The 27,314-nt window shown below is 39.1% G+C and overlaps 1 long non-coding RNA gene across 1 annotated transcript; it reads left to right on the top strand.

The window, feature by feature from the left end:
- Window positions 1–4,569: 4,569 nt before the first annotated feature.
- On the top strand, window positions 4,570–26,608 carry LOC122218956. Its single transcript, XR_006202193.1, has 3 exons — window positions 4,570–4,703; window positions 25,849–25,941; window positions 26,117–26,608. It is a non-coding gene; the product is annotated as an uncharacterized LOC122218956 (long non-coding RNA).
- The last annotated feature ends 706 nt before the right edge of the window (window positions 26,609–27,314 follow it).

Below are 27,314 nucleotides of genomic sequence, written 5' to 3'. Positions count from 1 at the left end.
TAGTGTTCCCCAGGTCACGTTTAAGTTTGTAATTCTGTAAGATTGCAAAGGTTCACACATATCAAACTTCCTTTATTTTATTTTAATGTGTTGGTCACAACGGCTTTGAAACGTGTTAGATGAAGATGGACAGATTTGAAGACTAGTAACAAAAGTGAATCAACTTAGAACACCACGTACAGATTGTCCTCTAAATTAAAAAGATTTAAGAAATAAAATCAATATCCTCTACTCTCTTTTTTAGGGCTTTCATGTTTTTTATTTATTTTGTTAAATGAAAATGACATACGTGAAGCCTGTAATTCCTATTTAAAGTGATTGATTTAAGCAATTCTATGGTTGCAGTAGAACCATCATTGGTACCAAAACACACATCATTGACATCACAGGATACAAGGCAAGTTGTAACTCACTAAATCTACTCATACTACATGAAACTAAAACCTGTGAAAACCCATTTTTCTCCCATCAATAAGAAGAATGAAGGAAAAGCAATACTTTAAATTTATTCCCCAATCAATACATATATTCCAATGAATACACACACACACACACACACACACACACACACACATATATATATCTTTGTAATGAGATCTAGAACTAATGAAAGAGTAGAAACTAAGAGCGAAAGAAAAGTATCACTGGTTCAAGTTCTAAGAGTTTCATAATGTCTGTAGTTTGTCAATATCTCATAGTAATCGTTGATCCTTCATAATAACTTGTAAATTTCTCCTTTTTTAAATTTTTTAACGTTTATTTATCTTTGAGAGAGAGAGGGAGCACAAGTTGGGGAAGTGGCAGAGGGAGAGGGAGACACAGAATCCAAAGCAGGCTCCAGGCTCTGAGCTGTCAGCACAGAGCCTGACGTGGGGCTCGAAGCCACAAACTGTGAGATCATGACCTGAGCTGAAGTAGGACGCTTCACTGACTGAGCCACCCAGGCACCCCATGAATTTCTTCTTTTAAGATCACAAATTTCCACCATTTAAGATTAAGTAGATTAAGTAGATGTGAAATTAAGAAGATATAGATTCAGACACATCTGGGCTACATCTTGTTGAGTGTGGCATCACCAGCTGTATTTGTTAGGATGTTATAATTTCTATTTGCTCAACTTTCTTTAGTGTTTACCTTTCATATTTGATCATTAGTTCTGAATGAACATTTAAAAAATCATTCTAAGATCTGTCAATTTTGGGGCCTGATGCAAAATATCAATAAACTCAAGTGCAAGACCTCCTAAATTCTGATATTAAAAAAAAACCTGCATTAATCCATTAATTCATTCATTTCTCTATGTGCCATTGAGAGGGTCTAAATAAATAATGTGCAGGATGGGAGAATGAATGAGTCTGAATAAAGTTTCATCCATCTGGAGCATACCTTTTATATATGAAATGAACATTTTTTTTAAAGGCATTCTAGGTGCTGGAGATTGTGTTGCAACACAATAGACTAAATTTCTTGCCTTCATGGAAGTGACACTCTAATGATAAAATTTCGTAAAAAATACTCCTGCCTGTCAATCTAAACTCCATAACATTGTTCCCCCCTTCCCCTCCCCATGGTCTTCTGTTAAGATTCTCAGGATCCACATATGAGTGAAAACATATGGTGTCTTTCTCTGCCTGACTTATTTCATTCAGCATAATACCTTCCAGTTCCATTCACGTTGCTGCAAATGGCCAGATTTCATTGTTTCTCATTGCCAAGTAGTATTCCTTATATATATAAACCACATCTTCTTTCTCCATTCATCAGTTGATAGACATTTAGGCTCTTTCTATAATTTGGCTATTGTTGAAAGAGCTGCTAGTTAATTGGGGTACAAGTGCCCCTATGCAAGTGGGTGATGGGCATTGAGGAGGGCACGTGTTGGGATGAGCACTGAGTATTGTATCAAAACCAATTTGACGATGTTATATCTAATATAAAAAATAAAATAAAATCACATGAAAATAAAAAAATAGAAAAATAAACTCCACAACAGCTGGGAAAGTCATTTTTCTTTTTCCCTTTTATTATTTATTTATTTACTTTTTGAAGTGTTTAAGTTGATTTATTTTGAGAGAGACAGAGGCAGCGTGAGTGGGTGGGGGAGGGGCAAAGAGAAATGGAGAGAGAGAGAGAGAGAGAGAGAGAGAGAGAATCCCAAGCAGGCTCCGTGCTGCCAGCACAGAGTTTGATGCGGTGCTCGAACCTGTGAAACGGCGAATGCTTTAAAATGAGTTGGTACAGGTGCACTTCTCAAGGTGAGGGAACTCTGCTGCTGTGACGTGTGTGCTTGCTCGTGGGGACATTATTAGGGCGCATCTCAGGTATAAGCTCAGGAAAAAAAAATAGATTTCTACACAGCATTAGAAAGTTGAAACCAAAGTCCGAAACATTCATCAATCGTTTCCCCCAGCGCTCTTCTCGATAGAAATGTCAAGAACATCGCCCGTGCCAACGACCATCTGTGTACAGATGTCTCCAAGAGGCATTTGCAGTGCCCCTTCTTTCAGATTAGATTAAAACTGGCCCGATGGAAAGGGGAGAAAACAATCTTCCTTTGTAGCATCTATCACTGCTTCTCCTATATTTTCCGACACAGGAGTAGCAGGTACTCTGACTGCTTCTTGAAGTCATATTTTATTTTTCTAGCAAGTCCACTTGCTGCCCCAAACTCCTGCATGGGATTTCACTGACTTGCATCACCAAGAAGAGAGACGTCAGGTGCAGTGGGGGCCCAGGATTCAGACATGGGGCAGATTCCGGAGTAGCCTTTATTTGCTTGAGGTATTGAAGAGTCTTTCTAAGGAAGCTTCCCGCCAGGATGAAAGGAACAAAGCACTTTGGTTGGAACCAAAGAAAAAGGGCTCATGGTCAGAAAGGGTGATTCTGAGATCAGAGGAGGATTTGTCACCCATATCCCCTCTTCTACCCCCAGTTTAACCCTACGGAATCATGCCTGAGTGTTAGAGAGGGAGCTATGAGAGAAAGAAGAAAAAACAATAAGAAATAAATGTTTCTGTTCTGCGAGATCACAGCTGCGTGGCTGTGAGGGCCACATAGTGGGTGAGTGTAGCGGGTGGTCACGTGGCAGGGGCAGGCTGTCCCCGGGGGTTTGAAGCTCACTCATAGACGGCTACTCAGGGGTCCTAGAGAACCCATGCCTGACTCGTAGGTGTGAGTAGCTGTGGCTGGCTTTCAGGTCACACAAATTTAGCACCGGGATGCTTCAGCAGCATCGACCTCAAGACAAAACCAGGCTGTCGGCCCCAGATCTTGACAATGCCCGGTACTTAAGCCCTGACTATGTGCCTGGAAAAATTCTAAGTTTCTTACCAGCATTAACTCCTAACAACCCTCAAAACAACTCTATGAGTTTATTATTCTCATTTTACAGGGAGGGCAACAGAAGCACAGAGAAGCTAAGTAACTGGCCCACTGTCACAGAGCAATAAATGGCAGAGCCACTATTTTAATCTGGGTAGAAGAAGAAAATGAGGGATTTTTCTAAGATCCGAGAAAGAGTGAATTGGCTGAGAAGAAGGGATTTTTGTTTTGAAGGTGGCATCAGGGGGTGCTGAAATAGGCTGGAATAATAAGAAACCTATTTTTTTTTTTTTTTTTTTTGGTAGTGCTGGGTTAACGGGTCTGACAGCCTTGCCTTGGAAGCAATGGAATAGCTGATACCTTTCCTATACTCACCCCCTTCGGGAACTGCATTTCAGTCAGGCCCAAGAGAAAAGGACAGAAGAGCTTGTCTGAAATGCCTATCATGAATCAGATGCTGGCCCAAGGGTGGTACCGCTCAGCTGATGTTCACAGATGTCCTGCCGGGGACCGTTTTCATTTCTACTTTGTAGTTTAGGAAACAGGCTGGGAGAAGCTAAACAAATTTCTCAAAGTCTCGCTGCTACAAAGTTGCAGAAATGGGATTCGCATGCAGGTCTGACAGATTCCAAGGCCAGCTTCCTTACGGGTACCATGCTGTTCCTCCTTGGAGAAGAGATACATCAGAATGAAAAAAAAAAAAAAAAAAAAAGGATTTCAAACATCTTTTTGCTGAAAACAAAAAGTGAAATTCGTAACACATATTAAATGAGTAAATTGTTAATTCGCCAGAATTAAACATTCTTCAGGACATGATTGATTAAGATCTATTCATCTATTTACACAAGGGAATAAAGTCACAGTGTTGCAAAGGCTTCGGTTGTTAACGGCAGGTTTCCCCTAAATGCATCCGTGCTGGTTTTGATTAGGGCAAGGACAAACGCTGACCCAGCTAACTTGCCCCCATGCTCAGGAAGCACTTTGGAAACCAAACTGTGACGACTTTGTATCGACTGTAGAATTCGTCAAAACCTCGGCTGCAGAGCATAGTGTCGGATACTACCCTGCATTCATTCTCTTAAATGTTCACATTCATTTAATAGCCTGCTTCTGCTATAAAGCGTTTCTCTTACTTCTTCCTTAGCCAACACATATATTTTTTTATTTTAATTTTTTTAAGTTTATTTATTTCTTTTGACAGAGAAAGAGCCGGGAGGGGAAGACAGAAGCAGAGACAGAACACCAATCAGGCTCCACTGTCCCCACACAGCCGGCTGCGGGGCTCGAACTCACAAACCATGAGACCATGACCGCAGCGGAGATCCAGAGTCGGACGTTCAACCGACCGTGCCACCCAAGTCCACATATATGTTAAACGTCAGGTATGACAATGCAGAGGGCAGTTTTTGATTTTAATAAGCTATATTCTGACAGCTTTTTGGAAATCAAATCTATTGTCTCAGAGGCTAATGTTTATAAAGATGGCTAAATTTTCAGTTAGTCTGCTTCACCTATGCTGCAGATGAAGACTGCAGACTCCAGCGGCCGTCTGGAGGAGTGGAGAGAAGATAAGGTATCCTGAGAACAGGGTTCAGAATCTTTATGAGTAAAGGGGCGGTTCTCCTCACTAAATCATGTTTCCTAAGCCTCCTTTGTAAATCATGGTGGTTCCAGCAACCAGGCTATAGGTCTTTCTCTTGGCCACACATGGTTCTGAGCACTTTACATATTGATGAATCCTTATAATCCTGAGGCTGGGACTATAATTGGTCCCATTTTACCAAAGAGAAACATGAGACACAGAGAAGTTAAGTACTTCACTCAAGGTCACACAGCTGGTGAAGGGAACCAGAAGTTGTAAAACGGGGAAAAATTATATCTGTATTCACAGTTTGGAGATTCACTTAAAAGATATGTGGGAAAGCACCCCTCAGCAAAGTCTAAAGGTGATACCATGGTTGTTTTTTTAAGTTCAGAGTTAAAATGCCATAGAGAGTAAGGAGGGGGAAGGAAAAACTTCTTTTTGGAGAAACACAGGAACAGCCCCAACACTAAATGGATGTGAAGCGTGTGCTTGGAAATCTCACTTGATCCTGTGTGCATTTCACCTTGAATCCCCCGAGCTTCTTCAGTCCCTCCTCAGGTCCTCCTGTGCTCACAAGCTCACCCCTGAAGGCCTACTTGAACTTCCAGGGGAGGCTGGGGCAATGGGGAGGGAGGGCTAGAGTTCACGGTTTTCTGATGCTTTGACATCAGTGAAAGAAAAACACACAAAGTGCTAGGTCAGTGGCTGATCCTCGGAGTTTTTGCTAAATAAGTCACATGAGCACCGTGTGGCCTGTCCTGCAGCAGGGGCTTCTGGGAGTAGACTCTAGGGTTCAGAGAGGTGGTCATTTGGGTTATTCGTAAGCCAGACACTAGCGGTAACATTTCTGGCCATTTTCCACAACTTGAATTGAAGTACAAGCCTCAATTAAAACTGATTTAGAATGAGTAAAATTGCTCTTATTAAGGTTTTAACCAATTCGAGCTCATACTCAAACTTGACAGACTAAAGATGTAAACCACTCCACTTTCAACTTCAAGGATTCATAATCTTAAGGAAGACTCAATCCTCCGCTTTCTTTCTTTCTTTTTTTTTTTAAACGTTTATTTATTTTTGAGACAGAGAGAGACAGAGGATGAACAGGGGAGGGTCAGAGAGAGGGAGACACAGAATCTGAAACAGGCTCCAGGCTCTGAGCTGTCAGCACAGAGCCCGGCGCGGGGCTCGAACTCACGGACCGCGAGATCATGACCTGAGCCGAAGTCGGCCGCTTAACCGACTGAGCCACCCAGGCGCCCCAATCCTCCGCTTTCAAATGAAAGTTCAACAGTCACAAAATATAATAGTTATATATTTCAAACACTATTGCATTTCATTTCGTATGCTACTGAAATTAGCGTAATTCTGTTGTCAGTGTCAATGAAATGTGTTAAAGTAATTACCACTACCGGTTGATGATGCTTTAAGACTAACTTAGCATTTATTTTCCTGCATAGCCTCAACTGCTAAAAAAATTAAAAAAAAAAAAAAAAGAGTAAAGAATAAATAAATAAATAAATAAATAATTTTTTCTCTCTAGGAGATACCAATGAGATCTTTTTTGGTGAAGGTGTGAATTATCACAAACAACTTTCTCTAATCTTTTCTGAGAGAGAAAAGATTTGGCTCACTATGAAAGAGGTCTCTGGTCTTTTTCCTAGACTCAGTGGGAAACCTTACCACTTTCTATTTGAATACGATATTAGTTAAAAAAAAATGCTACAAACAAGGTAGGAAACATGGACCTAAGAATGGTTGCCCCCTCCCCCCCTTTTTTTTCCTGACTGAAATTTTATTTGGATTATTGCTTTAGCAATTACCAAAGAGCAAAAACAAAAACGATGTGGAAATAAAACAGAATGTTTTCTTCATTGTGAATATGGTGAAAAATCAAAGTCTTCAAAAATCCTCAAGTATCAATTAATATGTTTGAATAAATTCTTGTTTAAAGTGAATAGTGAGGAACACCTGGGTGGCTTGGTTGGTTGAGCCTCCGACTTTGGCTCAGGTCGTAATCTTGTGGTTCATGAGTTCAAGCCCCACATCGGGCTCATGGCTGTTGGTCCGGAGCCTGCTTCAGATCCTCTGTCCCTGCCCCCCTCTTCTCTGCTCCTCTCCCACTCAGGGTCTCTTTTTCTCTCTAAAAAATAAATAAATAAAATGAATATTGATAACCGGCACTCACAGATCACTCAGGCACACCTAAAATTTTGTGAGGATCTGTGGGGTCGCCATAAGTCCGTGTGCTTTTAGAATGCATTTTTAAAGAATGAAGATCTTTTAAGGATTAGTAGACACTTGAAAACCAATATTTGTTTGGCTAAGTAAAATTTCTCAGAGATTTGTTCCTGGGTGCTGAAGAAGAATGGTGGCCTAGAACCGAGTAATTTAGTCAACTTGATGGACATCAAGAGGAAGGCATTTGGTAACTGGATGTCCTGACAGGACTGCTCATGACACATTGCAACAGCCTTCAGTGAAAGGAACAGGTTCATGAAGTATCTGTCTGTGGCCATCCAGAAGACTCTCGGAATTAGAGCCTGGAGGTGCAGTGGGTTTACGTCCCAGGCTAAGAGCTTTTGAGACGCTGTGAATAGTAACACAGTAACATTCTTAGGATAAAGCAACACTCCTTGAATCTTCATTGTGAACTTGAAGCTCACCAAAATCCTACCTGTTTGCCCATATACTGCTGGGCACAGACCTGGTATGGCCTTAAGACTTTGTAACAGATTTCAGCAAACACATTTTAAATGTTTTTTTTTTTTTTTTTTTTTCTTCTCTACTAGAACCTTAGGGTTACTCTTTTCCTATTGCTTTTCTATGAAAAACGAAAAGGTTGATTCTTATCTTTCACCAGGGAGCCTTTCGGGTATATAAATAATAGTCATAGCCATGTGGGTTTGATTTATTGCTCAGACCATGGTAGAGTTCTGCATGGCCATTGGTGTTCAAGGTTTAAGTGTTGCATGTCTCCTAGTGGGACTATTATATTTTAAGTACAATTCCTGTAATTCTTTTTTTATTCTTCCCCCTATATTTAATCTCAGATTATACCATAAAGGTAACCAGCTGCGGAAATGGAAGAGTGGATAATCTGAAAAGGGCTGATAAGATCTTTTCAGTCTCAGCAGAGCAAGGCCAGAGGGCAGTTTGTGGTTTGCTTTATGCAAACCAGAGCGCTCTCCTCTCGTTTCGCACCAGAGTCAGGCCTGTTAAACTGAGGACACAGTGTTCTGAAACTAGAGAGCCTTTCTCTTTTCAGTTATTATGTGTGAGCGGGCCTATTCTGTTTAATTACAAAAACATGATGATGCCAGAAACCTGATAAACTATGGAGAGATTGAAAATCAGGTTTCGGGCATGTCTATTTCCTCTGATGCTTCCAGTTCCATTGGAGGAACTGGTATGGATAGGTTAATCTGGAAATGCCTCTAGGCAAATTCAGTCCTTTGCTTAGGACTCCAAGCACCAGGATCATTTTCCACCCATGGATTATTTGCGCAATACTTTTCCTGGGTAAGTTAGTTAATGAAAGTAAAGCCTCTAGAGAAACTACACTTATATCTTGCTTCTTTATTGATCCATTTAATATCTTTCCCCTTCCTTTTGGGGGGAACTTAATCCAGTGTATGGTGCTTTTGGTCTGTGGCTGCATGGCGAAAATAAATCTCAATTTGGGGGGAGGGGCAGAAAGTATCTGGAGATAGGAGTCCCTCTCCCGTCTCTGCTACCAATTAATTGTATCATTTTGAAGAGGCACCAAGCATTCTGCTTCCATTTCTCTGTTTTCAAGAAGGATCCTTCGTGTGGCTACATGTCTAGGAAAGAGGGTGATGCATTACATATGGAGGAGTAAATACACTCAGCTGTGTAGCTAACTCACTTGTTCCCACATTGGCCCCTTGTATTCCCTATTTCTCTACTCAATTCATTTGTTCATTTGTTCTACAGTTTTTTTGTGGTCCAATTATGTACCAAGCCCTGAGTGAGGTACTGGAGACGAGACATTCCAGTTTTCATAGACTTTGCATTTTGTCAGGGAAGAGAGACAAATAAATGGGGCCACTAATAAAATGTTGGGTGCCTTTGCAGGAGAAGTATGACATACTTTAGGAGCACATGAAGGCTGTCTAATCCCGCTAAGATGGTTCAAGAAGTCCTAGAAAGGAACATTTAGACAGAAACCTGAAAGGATAAGTGAGAAGCATGCAAAAAGCAGGGGACTTATCTCATGCTGAGGGCACAGATGGTGCCAAAATGTCAAGGTGAGAGGTCATTTTCAAGGAAACACACAAGAAATTCAAAAAGCATGGACAACAGCGTATAGAAAAGACAGCGGCAAGTGATGAGGCTGATTGGCCATCACAGTGAGAAGGGCTTTGAAGCCTCGAATTGGGAGGGGGACATCATCAGTGCCAAGCTTTGAATGGTACCTCTGGCCGTGGTGAGGAAATGGGCTAGGGGAGTCAGGTATCTTTAGGGTGCTTAATAAATGCTCATTGGTACACAGTATCCCTCACAATCTGAGAGCATAAACATCTTCCTCATCCCACATGAATCATTGGAAATGGATTCTTGGTCTAAATTTGCATCCTCTTTTCTGCAGGAGTGTATTATAGAAGCATTTTAATCTTTTCCATGGCACCAGTGAGAATGGATGCTCAAATGGGAAGCCCACGTCCATGGGCATACCTAGTTTTATGGATTAATTTGTGTGTTAGTCATCATCATGGTCATTGTGCTTACCATCATTATACCATGGTCCCGTGGACTGGACATATGGATAAGATAAGCTTTGGTGACACAGGAGCCGTATTAAGTTTGGTGATAGCCTCTCCCCCTTTTTCTCCTCATTGAAATATTAGTATCAGGACTCTGTTGCTGAGCACTGAGGTTGTAGACGCCCCCACGTCTTGCACCATTGGGAAGAGTTCGCCTGGTTTTCTTACCTTCTTTGCAAGCCAATTTATTTTCTTCTTTTTTTTTTTAACGTTTATTTATTTTTGAGACAGAGAGAGACAGAGCATGAACGGGGGAGGGTCAGAGAGAGGGAGACACAGAATCTGAAACAGGCTCCAGGCTCTGAGCCGTCAGCACAGAGCCCGACGCAGGGCTCGAACCCACGGACAGTGAGATCATGACCTGAGCCGAAGTCGGACGCTTAACCGACTGAGCCACCCAGGTGCCCCCCAATTTATTTTCTACTGTCTCATTCGTACCACTTGCGTTTGCCAGTTTTCATGTACAGTATATTGCTGATTCACTAGGTATCTGCTGCAATCTGGCTGGCTTTCTTTAAGCCTTAGCCCTGATCATATGATATTATTTCAATTGTTTGGATAATACGGGTAGGGCAACTCAAGGTCTCATTCCTGTCCATCCTCAGTAAACGAGGAAACAAAAAACTACAAGGTTGGAATAATGACTTTGAGGAAAGTGACCTTCCTCCCTCATCCCCTGCCATTCTTATTTTTGTCAATATCAGTCTTCTTTGTTTGTGAGCTCTGATGTCCCATTTTCCAGAAACAGAAGTGGAGGAAACATGGAACGGGCATGTGACCAATGGCAAACAATAGAAATAGAACAGATTTAATGAGAAGTTCTCACAAAAAAACTAACTTTCTCTGAACCCTTTAAGAACTTAGCATAAATGAACTTGGTTACACACAATACGAGTCTTTTTTAGGAAATGCACTTGCTTCAACAACAACAAAAATTATAACATAAAGCTATGTGAAGTAGAAATTATAGTCTTGACTCTTGATTGCTTCATTTAGTTTATTAGCCTGAATAACTTTATACACAAGTATGTAGCTTCATAACTTTCTATGTCTATCTATCATCTATCTATCTATCTATCTATCACGTTATATACAAATGACTGATAAAATACTGAGGTTCAAAATAAAGAAGTTAGGAGAATTTCACATATTGCAAAAGGCTTCATTCATCAATTTACAAAGTACTGGACTGAGGGCTTTTTTAAATAAAAGGGCACTTTTAAGACATTTAAAATATTTAATACATTTTATGTAACTATTTTATACATATAGCCTCTTAGATTTAGTGGGAAACCTCAAGATTATTTAGTTCAACCTCAACAAATGAATGAGTGCTCTCCACAACATTTGTAATAAGGGGTTGTTTCATTTGCTCTGTATTTCTATTGATGCGAAATGGACCACCTCCTTTGAAAGCCGGACATATTTTCAGGCAAAACTTCCTTTCTATGATTTTCACCTGCTTAGTTTTTGTTCTGCCCTTAAAGCCTCTCAATGAATTCTTCTAACCTCTGTCCCACCTGACAATACTTCAGATATTTAGAAATGACTATTGTATTTCCACTGGTTTTCCATCTCCTATTAATATCCTCAAAATTGTCAACTGTTACATTTGTTGGTTAAAGACCTATTGAATTCAGACACCCAGACTTGAATACGATGCCCCCAAGGTGGTCAGAACAGGACAGTGGAGATTCAAGAGTCACCTTCTTTGGCCTTGAAATAACAAGAAAAGAAAGAAAGAAAGAAAGAAAGAAAGAAAGAAAGAAAGAAAGATGGAAAGAAATTTCTTTCATCTTTTCGGACTAATTTGCAAAAGAAGATATCCATTGGATTAACAACTGTCTTTATATTTGTGGTTTTGTGCTTTCCCATTCTATTTTTGACTCAAATTTGCATTAAAAAAGTCTGATAAAAACATAGACAAAGGAAAAGGAAATAAGAGATAAGATCAGTTTTCTTCTTGGAAACAATTATAAATCAGTGCTCAAATTAAAGAGCTTCTTATAGGAGATTTGCTTTTTAGGTTACTAAATGGAAAACAGGAACATGTAAAATGTTCCTCACGACATAAGAATTTTATAAATGGGAGCTCCTGGCTGACTCAATCCTTACAGCATGAGACTCTTGATCATGGGGTTGTGAGTTCAAGCCCCACGTTGGGGGTAAAATTTACTTAAAGTATAAAATTAAATTAAAAAAATAATTTCATAATTGTTTTAACCTACAATTTTGCTATTTCATTTCTGAACATTTTTTTATTACTATTTAAATTTAATGTATAGAAAGTCAGTCTCTTAAATTCCCCCCCCCCCCAAGCACAGCTGAATTCATTTCTATAGTTAAGATATATTTTTAAAATCTGAGTTGTAGTATTTCTTTATATATAAACATTTATATCTATAAATATATATGTTTGTTTGTTTAGACAGAGCATGAGCAGGGGAGGGTCAGAGAGAGAGGGAGAGATAGAATCCCAAGCAGGGATGCTGGGGCTCGATCTCACAACCAACCGTGAGATCACCACTGTGAGATCATGACCTGAGCCCAGATCAGGAGTTAGACACTTAACTGACTAAGCCACCCAGGGACTCCTGAGTTGTAATATTTCTAAGGCAGGAAACTTGCCTTACTAACTTTGGATGCAGTGATAAATCTTGCTGTTCTCAAACTCACACCTGAATATTTTTTTTCTTCAGTTGTCTTTCCCATTTCTTTATCCATTCTCTTTCTGGGCATTCACACACCCTCAGGAGTTATCACCCTCTTGCCTAATTGTTTTAAATTACAGTCTAGTAGATACAGCACAGATGAAATCTTCTCTGACTGTTGAGAACGCAATGCCCCACTCTCCTGGTTTATACCTACCTTCTGTGCAGAGAAGGAAAAGAAGAGGTATTACCTGGGGGGAAAATATAATAGGTAGATTTCTTCATGGTGGAAAAATAAGTGTGCAAAAAATGTTTACATGGATTGGATAAATTGGCAAGAAAATTACTCTATTAAGTCTTACATATTTGGGGGGCTTCATATACACAATACAGAAAATACAGAAAAATAACTATACACAGATTTGCATTAATTAAAAATAGAAAACAACCCCAACATTATCTTTTAAATGACAAATCAGTAAGAGAGTGTCCTTTCACAAATATTTCCATTTTGCCCATTCGTTTTGTATTTCCACGAAGCTTCTGATAGACTGTGCATTTAACCACAAATATCACTGCTTCCAGCACAAAGAAACTTTGTATTAGCTTTATGAGTTTGAAAGCAGCTTCTTGTCTCTTTTTTAAGCCCCAATCTTTCTTTTCCACGTTTGAACAACTTTCTAACAGAAAGAATAAAGAATTTATCTATTCTTTGTGCTTACTCAGATTTTGGAGCGATGTAATTTCATACATTTTATAGTTTAATAAAAATTAATAAAATGTATTTACATCTAAGCTTAAGAAGTTGTTGGAAGAGTGTAAAAGTTATCTTTTTATACATCAAAACATTAAAAACATGGATTCCATATCAACATCATGTACCTCTAATATGATAGACTGAGAAGGACACATCAATTCCATGACATTCTTGCCAAAAGTATATAATATTAATGTGATCATAGGAAAACATTAGATAAACCCAAACTGTGGGATATGAGACCAGGATTCATTCTGCAAAATACACTATGAGTACTCTTCAGAAGACTATATGTTAAGGGCATAGAACACAAAGAAAGATTGAGAGACTGTTGGACATGAGAAGAGACTAAGGAGACGTGACCACTACATGTATCATAGGGTTCTGGACAGAAAAAGGACAATAATAGTAGAAATAGTGAAATCTGAATAAAGACTGTGATTTAGTGAATAGTGTTGTACTGATGTTATTTTCTTAGTTTTGATCACTTAAATTTTTTTTAATGTTTTATTTTTTTAATGAAAGAGACAGATTACGAATTGGGGAAGGGCAGAGAGAAAGGGAGACACGGAATCTGAAGCAGGCTCCAGGCTTCAAGCTATCAAGCACAGAGACTGACACGGGTCTTGAACCCACGAACAGTGAGATCATGACCTGAGCCAAAGTTGGATGCTTAACCAACTGAGCCACCCAGGCGTCCCAGTTTTGATCACTTTTTAATGGTTATGCAGTATGTTAACATCAGGAAAAGCTAGATGAAGAGTATATGAGAATTCTCCATGCTACTTTTTCAATTTTTCTATGACTCTGAATTTATGTTAAGATAAAATTTTAAAACATCTTACACTTTTCTGAATGTTCTATAGAGGCATGCTCATACACATTTATATTTCTCCTTATTTGAGGATTGGCTTTATTTCATATAATAGATGGTGACATAGAATTCTTAACTTAGATCTGAAAGGGGGCTGATGATCAGGCAATTTGATCTCATTTTATAGAGTAGGAAGATAGAGAGCCAGGGAAATTGGTGACTGTCAGTGTGCGTGCGTGTGCGTGTGCGTGTGCGTGTGTGTGTGTGTGTGTGTGTGTGTTTCCACATCATTCTGACTCCAGACTGAGGAGGGCTATTAGCAGAATTTATGATTTAATTACTTTAGACATTTTTTAATTACAAAGAATAACTTAAATAATTTAAGACCTGCTTTGCACCTATGATCTATTCAGAGCCTGGTTTTTGTTTTTGCTTTTATCCATAAAAGTGTTTGCTGGCTTTGCAGTACTAAATGAAATTTAGAACTGGTGATCTACAAACATATTTATCAAAAGCAAATATTATTTTATTTATTAGTGTTCTCTGACAGCATATAATTCAGTACAATCTATTGAGTGAAATAGATTGGTTCTTGTCTATTGATTGTTTCTTTGAATTTTCTGAAGGTAATTTATTAACAAAAGGCTATCTCCGCTATTACTTCCAACACATCTGTTTATTCACATATTTCTCCTTTCTTACTAAGTAAAAATGAAACAGTTGAAGCAGTTTTTCAAGGTTTTCCAGAAATTTTACTTATTTCTTTGCATATATGACTGTGTATGTCTGTGTTTTTCTTCTCCAAAGTATAAGGCCTTTGTCTTTTTTATAGAAATTAACACAAAAAATTAAAAATCCTAGGTGTTTCTAATGTAGATCTGAGCCAGTTACTAGGTTGCTAAATAGCACAAGTACTTGATTTAGAGCAGTTTTATATTATATTTAAATAGTTATCCATGATTTGTATTTTTTTTTATTTTTCAATTTTTTAAATATTTATTTATTTGGAGGGACACACAGAGAGAGAGAGAGAGAGAACACATGAGCAGGGGAGGGGCAGAGAGAGAGAGGGAGAGAGAAAGAATTCTAAGTAGTCCCCGTACTGTCAGCGCAGAGCCTGATGTGGGTTCAAACTCACAAACCATGATCAAGAGCCGAACAGTTAACTGAACCACCCAGGCCGCCCAGTTATCCATGACTTTCAAAATGTGCTGTCCTCTTAATATTAGTAGCCACGTGCCTGGGGTCTTGAACTGAAGTGTGGAAGAGGCAGCGGCTCTTTACCAGTCACATTAATATAATACAATGGCAGCGTTTCTCTTCTTTAGCCTTACTTATTATTTTCACTGAAATATTATTAGATATGAGAGAAGACCTCTGTGGATGAGTTAGACCTCTTTTTCCTATCAAAGGAAGCTTTCACATGCAATGCTGACTGTAGTTCTAGGCTGTCACCCTGTGGAGGCTGCCTGACGTCTGATGACCAGAGGTACTGTATTGTAGAAACTGAAATGGAGTCTCACTACATTACGTGGTCAAGGAGAAGGTTTCACCTTAAAATAGTGCTCAAAAGAGGATCAACTCTTTTGAGAGGTTGATAAGCCTCTAGCCAGGCCAAGAAAGAGAGATGACACAAATTATTAATATCAGAAATGTAGGAGGGGACAACACTATAGATCCCATGGACATTACAAGGATATTAAGAGAATACAGTGAACAGCTCTATGCCCCTAAATTTGATAACATGGATGAAATGGACCAATCCCTTAAGAGACACAATCTGCCAAAACTCAGACAAGAAGAAATAGACAATCTAAATTGGCCTGTATCTTTCAGAAAATTAAATCAATAACTAATAGCATTCCAAAAAAGAATGCAAAAGGCACAGATGTGTTCACTGGTAAATTCTACTAAACATTTAAGGAGTAAATTATATCAATTCTTTACAATCTGTTTCAGAAGTAGAAGCAGAGAGAATGCTTTCTAACTCATTTCATGGGGCCGTTATTACCCTAATATCAAAACCAGAAAAACATAATACAAGAAAAGAAATTTTACAAATCAATGACTCTCATGAAGGTAGAAGCAAAAATCCTCAACAAAATGTTAGCAAATTGTTTAGAACAATGCATAAAAATAATTATATACTGTGATCAAGTGGGATTTATCTCAGATATGAGAATTTGCTTCAACAATTGAAAATTAATTATTGTAATTCCATCTGAGGCTAAAGAAGAAAAATCAGATTATATTAATAGCTGCAGCAAAAACATTAGACAAAATCCAACACCTATTCATGACGAAACACTCAGCAAAATGGAAACAAAGGGGGTCTTCCTCAATGTGATAAAGAACATCTACAAAAAAATTTGCCAGTAATATCACACTTAATGTGGGAAACCAGAAACTTTCCAGCTAAGATCAGAAACAAGACACATATGTCTCCTCTCACTACTCCTCCTTTTCAACGTAGCGGTGGAAGTCCTAGCTAATTGAATAAGCTTAAAAAAAGAAATAAGAGGTATACAGATTGAGAAGGAAGAAATAAAATTGTCTTCATCTGCAAATGACATAATTATCTATGTAGAAAAATCCAAAAGAATCAACAACAAAAGTCTCTTGGAACTAATAAGTGATTATAGCAATGTTACAGAATACAAGGTTAATATATAAAAGTCAATCATTTTCCTATATACAAGCAATGAATAGGTGGAATGTGAAATTAAAAACACAATTCCTTTTACATTAGCTCCCCCAAAATCAAATACTTAGAATAAATTTACCAAAATATGTACAAGATTTGTATGAGGAACACTACAACACTCTGATAAAATAAATCAAAGCAGAACTAAGTAAATGAAGAGACATTCCATGTTCAAGGACAGGAAGACTGAATGTTGTCAAGGTGTCAGTTCTTTCCAACTTGTTCTGTAGATTCGTCACAGTCCCAATTAAAGTCTCATCAAGTTATTTTGTGAATATCAACAAACTGATTCTAAAGTTTGTATGAAAAGGCAAGTCAGCACAATATTAAATAAGAACAAGTTGGAGGACAGACGCTACCCAGCTTCAATATTGACTATAAAACTATAGTAATTAAGACAATGTGATATTGGTGAAAGAAGAGACCAAAAGATCAATGGAATGGAACAGAGAGCCCAGAAATAAACTTACAAAAATATAGTCAACCAATCTTTGAAAAAGGAGTAAAGTCAATAAAATAGTGTTTTTAACAAATGGTGCAGGAACAACTATACCTCCATGTACAAAAAAAAAATAAATTTAGATACAGACCTGATAGATGCCATTACACATTTGTCAAAACCCACAGAATATATGACTCCAAAAATGAACCTTAATGTAAAGTATGGACTTTGGGTGATAATGATGTTAACATAGGCTTACTGATTGTAACGAATGTGCCGTTTTGGTGTGGAATATTGATAATGGGGCAAATTTTGCATATGTGGGAGCAGACAATATATGAGAACTCTGTGCTTTCTTCTCAATTTTCCTGGGAATCTGAAACTTATCTGAAAATGACATCTATTCATAAGGAAAAAGGGAAAGGAATGGACTACTGATAATTCAACAACTTGGGTGGATCTCAAGGAAGTTTTGCTGAGTGGAAAAGGCATATAAAGTCATATAAGTTAATATACACACAGGATTCCATTTATATAGCATTATGTAACATTCTGGAAATGATAAAATTATAGGTATAGAGATTTGCAATTGTCCAGGTTTAGAGATATTGGGGGACAGGGATTGGGTGTAGCTATAAAGTCATAGAGAGGCATCTCTGTGGTGATGGGACAGTTCTGTCTCTTGATTGCATGATAGTTATAGGAGTGGTATAGAACATACACACACACACATATTGTACCAATGTCAATTTTGGGGGTTTAATATTGTACTAGACTGGGGCATGGTTAATTCAGTCGATTGAGTGTCAGACTCTTAGGTCAGCTCAGGTCGTGATTCCAGGGTTGTAGGACGGATCAATCCTATGTCGATTTCACATTGAGCCTGGGGCCTGCTTAAGATTCTCTCTCTCTCTCTCTCTCTCTTTCTCTCTCAAATTAAAAAAAAATAGTACTGTAGTATACTTATGTAAGGTTTGTTACTATTGGCAAAAATTGGGTAAAATTGTCCATGGAACCTCTCTGTATTATTTTGCAACTTGGTTGAACCTGTAATCTATTCAAAGTAAAAAGTTTAAAAACAAACCAAAATAGGGGCGCCTGGGAGGATCAGTCAGTTAAGCGTCTGACTTCCACTCAGGTCATGATCTCACAGTTCATGGGTTCAAGCCCCGCATCAGGCTCTGTGCTACCAGCTGGGAGCCTGGAGCCTGCTTCAGATTCTGTGTCTCCCTCTTTCTCTTCCCCTCCCCTGCTCATATTCTATCTCTTTCTGTCTCTCTCTCTCTCTCTCAAAAATAAATAATAAAGATTTAAAAAAAAATAAAAAAAACCAAAATAAACAAAAAGGATGTTCTAGCTCTTAACTGGAAGTGACTTGGAGAAGTTTGAGGAGCCCTGGGGGACACTCAAGAGGGGTGTTTTTAAGAGAATGTCCTACATCTTCTATGAATTTAAAAGGCTTCCATGTTTGTGTTCATCCTTTCTTCTCCTTGAAGAGGCAAAATTTTTCTCTCATTTTTCAGAGAGAGGAAGATTCATCTTATTGGACAGTATGATTAAACTTCAGCAGGTGAATTGTTTTCTGGTGAGGATTCCCAGAATGGCACAAATCCAGCTTTACATTAAACATTTGAAGAAGGAAAAAAAAAAAATTAAATCGCGGCACCCATTACTCAGAAAGTGAAGCAAAGTGAAGGTGTCTTAAAAACATAATTACTAACTAAACAAAGAAAAGCTAGAGCAACGCTCGAAGAATTCATGTTAGAAGTAGTGGATAATCCCGTAATTGCCACTTCTCAGAAAAGTTCTGTGCAAATGTGGAAGAAAGCCATGATTTAAATCACGGAACATTACACATCAAAGCTGTTTCTGTCAAGGATGTTTTAGCTGCTTTAAACATATTTAAAAAAAAAGAAAAAAGAAAAAGACAAGACTTAGGTCCAATATTTCAGATGAAGCTAAACGAAGGGAAGGAAAAGAAACTTTCTTTGTATTTCCAAGGGCATTCTTTTCCAAGAAAAAAATGTAGTCCTTTGTGCTAAGTTAAGATGTAAAAGCAACATTTCCTTGCTGGGAGCTTACTGCATTGCATCTGTCTCTTCTCCATTTCCCTATTCCCACTATGGGGCCTTTCAAGGGGATTTGGCACACTCTGGATTTGCCAAAGACAGGCAGGTAAAGTGTAAATATGATGATGCCACTGGCCTCCTTAACGCTCTGCAAATGACTTCATAGATTTTTAACTTTTCAATCTCTTGATGTGAAATAGAATCCCCTGTCACAATACCTCCTCCTAGACTACGGATGCTGGCGAGGAGGTGGAGAAACAGGAACCCTCTTGTACTGTTGGTGGGAATGCAAACTGGTGCAGCCGCTCTGGAAAACAGTGTGGAGGTTCCTCAAAAAATTAAAAATAGATATGGGGCTCCTGGGTGGCGCAGTCGGTTAAGCGTCCGACTTCAGCCAGGTCACGATCTCGCGGTCCGTGAGTTCGAGCCCCGCGTCAGGCTCTGGGCTGATGGCTCGGAGCCTGGAGCCTGTTTCCGATTCTGTGTCTCCCTCTCTCTCTGCCCCTCCCCCGTTCATGCTCTGTCTCTCTCTGTCCCAAAAATAAAAATAAAAAACGTTGAAAAAAAAAATTAAAAAAAAAAAATAGATCTACCCTATGACCCAGGAATAGCACTGCTAGGAATTTACCCAAGGGATACAGGAGTGCTGATGCATAGGTGCACTTGTACCCCAATGTTTATAGCAGCACTTTCAACAATAGCCAAATTATGGAAAGAGCCTAAATGTCCATCAACTGATGAATGGATACAGAAGTTGTGGTTTATATACACAATGGAATACTACTTGGCAATGAGAAAGAATGAAATCTGGCCATTTGCAGCAATGTGGATGCAACTGGAAGATATTATGCTAAGTGAAATAAGTCAGGCAGAGAAAGACAGATACCACATATTTTCACTCATATGTGGATCCTGAGAAACTTAACAGAAGACCGTGGGGGAGGAGAAGGGGGAAAAAAAGTTACATAGAAGGAGGGAGGCGAACCATAAGAGACTCATAAGTACTGAGAACAAACTGAGGGTTGATTGGGGGGGGAGGGGAAACTGGGTGATGGGCATTGAGGAGAGCACTTGTTGGGATGAGCACTGGGTGTTGTATGGAAACCTATTTGACAATAAATATTTTTAAAAATATCCAAATACCTTTTTCAGTGTGTAATTGTGCTTTATTGGGGGAAAACAAATAAAAAAAATACCTCCTCCTATTTCCCACCTCTACGTCTTTCAAACTTGGTTCTCTGGTAATTGCGATTTCAGCTGTCGCTCTTTAAGATGCCATGTTGTTTCACACTGCGAGGCATTGGGCTTGCTTTACCCTCTTTCTACATGCTGTCCCTCCCTCAAGGCACACAGGGCACTCCTCATTCTCTTGTCTGTCTGTGCTGCTGTAACTGAATACCATAGGCTGGATGGCTTATGAACAACAGAAATTAATTTCTCATAGTTCTGATGGCTGGGAAGTCCAACATCAAGGTGCCAACACATTCAGTGTCTGGTGAGAGCCTGCTTCCTGGTTCATAGATGGCTCTCTTCTCCCTGTGTCTTCACATGGCATAAAGGGATGGGGGAGCTCTCTAGGGTCCTTTTATAAGGCCCCAATCTCATTTGTGAGGGATCCACCCTCATGAACTAAACACCTCTCAAAGCCCCCACCTCCTATTACCACCACATGGGGCCTTAGAATTTAACATATGAATTTAGGTAATCAGTCTAACTGTGGTACCAGGCTAACTTTTAAGGCTAACTTTTACTGGTACCTTACACCTGCGTGAGCCACCCCCAAGCCCTCGTGGGGGGGACCGATGTTCCCAGCATCTCTCTATCAAAGCCCTTACAAGAAGGAACAAGAATTACCTATTGACTCATCAACCACCCCTTTAGACTGAGACCCCCTAAGAGAGGAAGGCCACATTATCCACACTTCTCAAAAAGTCAGCACACAGCATAAACTTAGTGAATAAAATGAAGTTAATCTTTCCAGTGATAGTACCGCCTTTCTTATGCTTTATTGACTCAAGAAGCAGAGTCTGTTGGACCCCAGTACCTTTTGGAAACTGATTAATTTGTAATATATTTGTATTTTAGAGGTCCCCATGAAACTCTTTGATGTTACTTGTATGATCTCTGTGATGCTCTTTTAAGCAGTAATTAGACTTTACAACAAATATACATGAAGTCTGTTGTCATAGCATACTTTCAATTTTTCTGTTGAGAATATAGGTTTTGGGTCATCAAGGCATCTCCGGTGTTTGTAAATACCCTTAGGTTGTCCACAGGATTTTGGGGTAGGTGCATTTTGGGGGAGAGAGAATCTATACTTTTCTGGAGATATCCCAAGTCGTCTGGAAAGAAGAAAAGGAAAAGAAGGAAGAAGTTACCATATAGGGAATTCTGGAACAAAAGGAGACAGGTGTTCAGAAAGAGTAAAATGATACACAAAAAGAAAGTGAATAGGGCCATGGACAAATCCCATTCGATCAAACTTTGTCCAAATTTTGACGTAGTATGATGTTTAGTCCCTCTTTGGGGGATTATTTAAGTGTGAGTATAAATAGAGTCTCTTTTCCCTGCCAGAGTGAGAAAAAACAATAGAGGGTTTAAAAGGATATGGCACTCAGAGCTCAGTGTCTGGGTAATACTTATCTTTCTAAGTCACAATATCCAACAGATATCAATAAAGTGAGAGGCATATGCTATTTATGACATAACTTGCTTTTGGTCAAATGGATGTAAAATATTTAGTACCTGAGAACAATTCTCTCTGGAAAAGATATTTCATGAACAAGAAACTGAAATTAAAATATCGAAAGCCGAGTTTCCTTTGGAAATGTCCGTGACCAAGATAAGAATAAAATTCTATGTCATCCCAGTGACTGGAACAGGGGACTCCCTGAGCACATCCAAGTGTGACCTGTGCAGACATTTATTTGTTTCTAGGTGACCTCCTCAGATATGACAGTTTCTATAGCTGTGGAGGAACCAGCCACAGGATTTCAAGTTCCAGAGAAAAGAGGAGAAGTGAAAAAAGAGAATCTCAGGGTCTACCTTCATTAAACTCAATTAATTACAAAACAAACTGAAACTTAAATGAACTGGAAATTTTAACTCACCATCGGGGGGGGGGGAGGGCGGGGGGGGGATCAAATCAACAGATTTCCAAAATTCTACTTTAAAAAAGGAAAAGTACAGCATTTATAAATAAAAACCAAGACATTTATTCAACCCAAAACTTCACTGTCTGGCAGCTTCGAGGATGTTCACCAGGCTGCTGTTAGGTTGAATGCAGGTTGAAGACTTTTGACTAGAGGATTTAATTTACTAGATTCACATATGTGTCAGTCACTCGAGTAAGGAGGCCATGTAGAAGTATTTTTAGCAAACATTCCTAGAGTGAGCACCTTAATTTGTTGTCTTATAAAGGTTCAAGAACAACGGGGCATGCTTGCAAACATTCCAATTTTACATGCATTTTTAATACAATATGTCTCATAAAAACCTTACTGAGTGGTTACGTTTTGTTAGTAATGGTCCTTCATCTCAAATCCCTGGGGGGTTCTTTATTCTGGGAAAAGAGTATATAGGCACAACCCGCCCCCCCGCCCCCGGGTACTATTTAGGAGGAATGACTGCGTGATCATCTACTCCCGTGTCAGTTCAAGTTAAAATATTTTATAACACTGTCAAAATTTGGTCAATAGCAAATAACTTATTGTCATAGTCTATTGCAATAACAAGTAAGTATTTGTCAATAACAATGCAAAGGATAGCTTATCCATCCTGGGTTTCCGTGTGGGCGATGCTGAATCAAATGTCTACAAAAAGAAGAGAGGAGGATATTCTAAGATTAAATCTGCTTATGGAAAGCATTTGATATCTCAGGCAATGGGAAGATGCATGCTCTTAAATAACGGAGAAAGAGATCTTTGAAGAATGAAGAAAAAATAAGTATTGGAGTGAAGATTTTCTCAAATGGAGCAAAGGAGATTTTTTAAAAGAGTCCCAAGTTGGAAGTGTATTTGAAATACGTATGGAATGTTTTTCACATTTGTTGTACATGCAGACTCTTACAGTGAGGTTATTTTTCTGATGCAAACTTTAATGAAAATGACGATGGTTTCGAGGTCACAGTTGCTGGGGATAGAGGAACAGTGTACAGAATCGGAACCTCTTATTTTGATGACCATTGCTTTCTTCACCTTGTGATGGTCTGCGGAAGAAAATTTCTGTACCCAAGCCATTGCCGGGACTCTGAGAAACGGAGAGGCTATTTGCATGCCCTAGATGTCAAATTCATTTTACAGGACTAGCTTCTGCGACTTGATAAAGCACTAAGGCACCGATTCCCTGAAGCATGGTCAGATCATAAAGTCTGAGCGTTGGAATAGAATTTGAGATCATCTAATCTCACACCTCTCCTTAAAATAATACTCCGGACTTCAACCTGTGTGCAAGGAACAGCAAGTATTGTCCAGGAACAGGACTGTCTCTTCTTTCTGGGGCAGAATTTTCATCTATGCTATTGCTCAAAGTGTTGAAAAGATGTTCCTTCCATTGGTATTGCTTCTGACCATAATTACATCTATCTACTTTCCTCTATCACAGCCTTTTAAGATAGCTACAAACCCCCCTCCAAATTTCCTCCTATTTCTCTTGTGTGGTTTCCAGACATTTTCTCATCTTGGTGATCCTCTTCTGAACATAATTAAGTTTTCTAGCTCTTTATAGATAAAGAGCTAATGTATTTTGACCATTGATAACCAAGGATCCTCACCTTTATTTATCCAAGCCCTGTAAGTGCAGCATAAGTTTGTCTATCTTATTGTTAGTTATATGTGACATAGATTTATGGGGCACTAATGATGTGACTTCTAGAAAGAGTGAGCCATGTCTCTATTTTTTTTTTAATTGAGACAGTGGACACATTATCATTATAGAAATTCTAGAATGTAGACACAGGCATAAGCCCCAGTAGGAGAAGTGGAACACATGGGGTAAAGTTGAACCCAAGGACCATGCAGAGCCATTGCAGAAGAAATGGAATGCTGTCTCAGGGGCTGGCTAGAAGAAAACTCTATTGAGTAAAAATATAACTTTAATCATAACAACAACCACTGCTATTTTTAAATGTGGTTCCCCTACCTGATTGCTTTTAAATCCTTATCACAATCCTGAGAAGTAGATATCATTACCTGTATTTAACAAATAAGGAAACTTAATCCCAGAGTAGTCATATCCATAGACAAGGTTATACAGCAAGTCAATGATGAAATTGGACCCCAGGCAGGTCAACCTGATTCTGGACCACTTGATTATAATCAAAATGTACCAAGCCCCGTAGATATGACTCCCTCATCTTGGGATTAACCAAGGAGTCTGGGGGTCATCCCCGAGTATACAGAGTTTAGTGGCCCAGAGCTGGTTAAAAGGACAGAATGTAAGGCATTGGGACTGGTGGAGCCTTAAGTTTACTATTGGCCTGCAAGCAATTTACTGCCATGCTGGTCAAAGTGACATCACTGGACTGAGAGCGACATGAGATGCCTTGTATCTGACAAGCCACAGATCGCCCTTTGCTTCTTATCTCCTAAAGAAGCTAGGCATTAAACATGGATTGAAAACAAGTTGTGTCAAAGGACAGTCTCTCCTCCTTCCATGCAAAAGGAAAGACCAAATCTTTGGAATTAGAAATATAAAGATTTTGGGAGCTCCTGGGTGGCTCAGTTGGTTAAGCGTCAGATTCTTGATTTCGGCTCTGGTCATGATCTTGTGGTTTGTGAGACTGAGTCCCATTTTGGTCTCTGTGCTGACAGCGTTGAGCCAGCTTGGGATTCTCTCTCTCCTTCCCTCTCTGGCCCTCCCCCCATGAGCACTCTCATCTATCTCAAAAATAAATAAATAAACATTTAAACAAAGAAACACAAAGACTTTAAAGTAGACTGCTGAAAACTGGCGACTCATCCCGTTTTAGGAACAACAATTAGAGTTATTTTTCAAGCCAGCAGATATTATGTGCCTTCCACTGTCTTAAGTGCTTTTCATGAATTAATGTATTTCATGCTTATGATAACTTAATGGACTGGGCACTATTATTCTCCTCACTCAAAGTATGGGTAAACTGAGGCACGGGTAGGTTTAGGCAGCTTGTCCATGTTACATAGTTAGGAAATCACAGAGCTGACCTTTGGACCCAGGTGTCTCTAAAACTCCCATTTTCTTTGTCCCTACGTTATAGAGTCCTTCTATTTGGCATGGTAATACTTTCTTGATCTCTTTCTGGATAACTCCTTGGAAAAATGTTCCTATGAGACATCAGGATAAGCCCCCACCTAACTTTGGGGAACTGAACCCTACCTTATCACCAGGGAACACTTTGGTTTAGGGCTCAGAGTTTTAAATTTTGAATATTAAGTGATTCCCTTCCTGTTTTTTTGTTTGTTTGTTTGTTTGTTTTTGTTTTCTTTTTTTTTTTTTTTTTTTTTTGCTTCACAGAGAGTTTCTTTTTGGAGAAATAACTGATACCCAAATGGCCTTGCCTATGTCTCTAAGAAGTCTGTTCTACGGTAGTCACCAATACCATGGCTATTTTAGGATATTTTTTCCCCTATAACTTATTTAGTTTTCTTAACGTCACCTTCATTTCCACCTTTCTCAAATTTCATTGACTTCAATTTCTATTAAAAAAAAAATCTTCCCCTGAAAAATGATTCCTCTCTTTTTACAGATTTTTCATTATTTGAAGAGGACTTTAAAGAATTATTGTAATGATAATAATAACAATAAAACAACAACAACAACTTGCAGAGGCAACGAGTGGGTAAGGAGCTATCACTTCGGTCCATTTGCTATTTTCTTTCTTCCTTCTTCGCCTGGGCCTATGTTTATTGAACTCCATAGAATGTCAAGACAGCATTTGTAAAGGGGGATTTATTTAACTGTGGGTGTGTTGTACAAATGCAATAATGTGGCCCAACTCTTGTTTAATTTTGAAGGCTTTCTCCTAGACAACATTGCTCATAATGGACGGTTCAAGCCAAATTATCCATTATTGTTCCCAAAGTTTACAATTAAACTATCGATCAAAACTGGCAGTGATTCCTCCAACAGCCTGAGCATAGAAGCTGCTGAATTGAATCAGAACCTGAGCGTGTGGAGCCAGAAGAAGGTGGTGCAGACCCACAGATAACAGACTGACAGACAGACGTGCCATCCACCAATCACCCTGGGATCCAGCCCTTGGTAATTTTCCTTGAGCCAAGAAACAGGCTGCAGCCACGAGTACGCAGTGTGCGTGTATGGTTTTAATAGCCTGAGGTCCCCGCAATTTGTGACCCCTATCCCTGGCTGTAAAAATTGGAGTTTAACAGGTTCGGCTCCATAGGGAACCAACCTCAGCTTTTAGGCTCCTTCAGACACTGCAGAATGCATCTTTTCTGGGGACTCCTACAATAAAATGACTGTTATTTATCATTACAAACCTCTTTATCATTTAGTCAATAAAAGGCCTCTCTCTCTCACTTTTTTTCCTGTGGCGTGCTCAGAGTCAGAAATCGGTATTAGTCTCTCCTGGCCTGAAGGCAGGAGATGTCAAAAGCTAAATCATGATCTACCCTGGCTTCCTGGCTAAATTGTGTATGAAGGCCTGAGGCAAAAAGGTGCACGTGCTCATTATTTGAAACCGAGATTTTCCCCCCTTTCTTTCAGTTTTTCTTTCTTTTTCTCTTTCTTCTTTTTACATATTGAGACATGTAATAAATACATGTATGACTCAGAAGACATCGGACATGAAACAAGGCGACAAGAACTTAACGTGTAGCCCTCATATATTTTCTGATCAGGAAATAAAACAGTGGATTGTCACTTAAACAAACAAACAAACAAAATAACAGTGGGTTTCACCTCTTGAACTTTTTGATCCGAGTAGGGGAGAGAGGGTGTTGTTTATGATTCAGTATCAGTAATGGGTGGCTTCAAAATGGAGAACAGAACTCAAGAAAGGCAGATTTTTAGTTCAGCATTATTAGCGTCATTTTCATGTGCACGGAGAAGCGGATGCAGACTTCCTGGGATGGACAGGTGAGAAGGATCTGTTCCTTTGCAAACAGGTTTTGCCTCCAGGATTCCCTTACTTCCTACAGCACTTCTGCGGTGACCATGTGGTGTGAGATGCCAGGATCCCAAAAAGTCAGC

The sequence above is a fragment of the Panthera leo genome, chromosome B2 (assembly GCF_018350215.1).
Source record: "Panthera leo isolate Ple1 chromosome B2, P.leo_Ple1_pat1.1, whole genome shotgun sequence".
NCBI classification, from domain to species: Eukaryota; Metazoa; Chordata; class Mammalia; order Carnivora; family Felidae; genus Panthera; species Panthera leo.
Note: the sequence above shows the minus strand (reverse complement) of the source record. Positions and strands in the feature narration are given on the sequence as shown.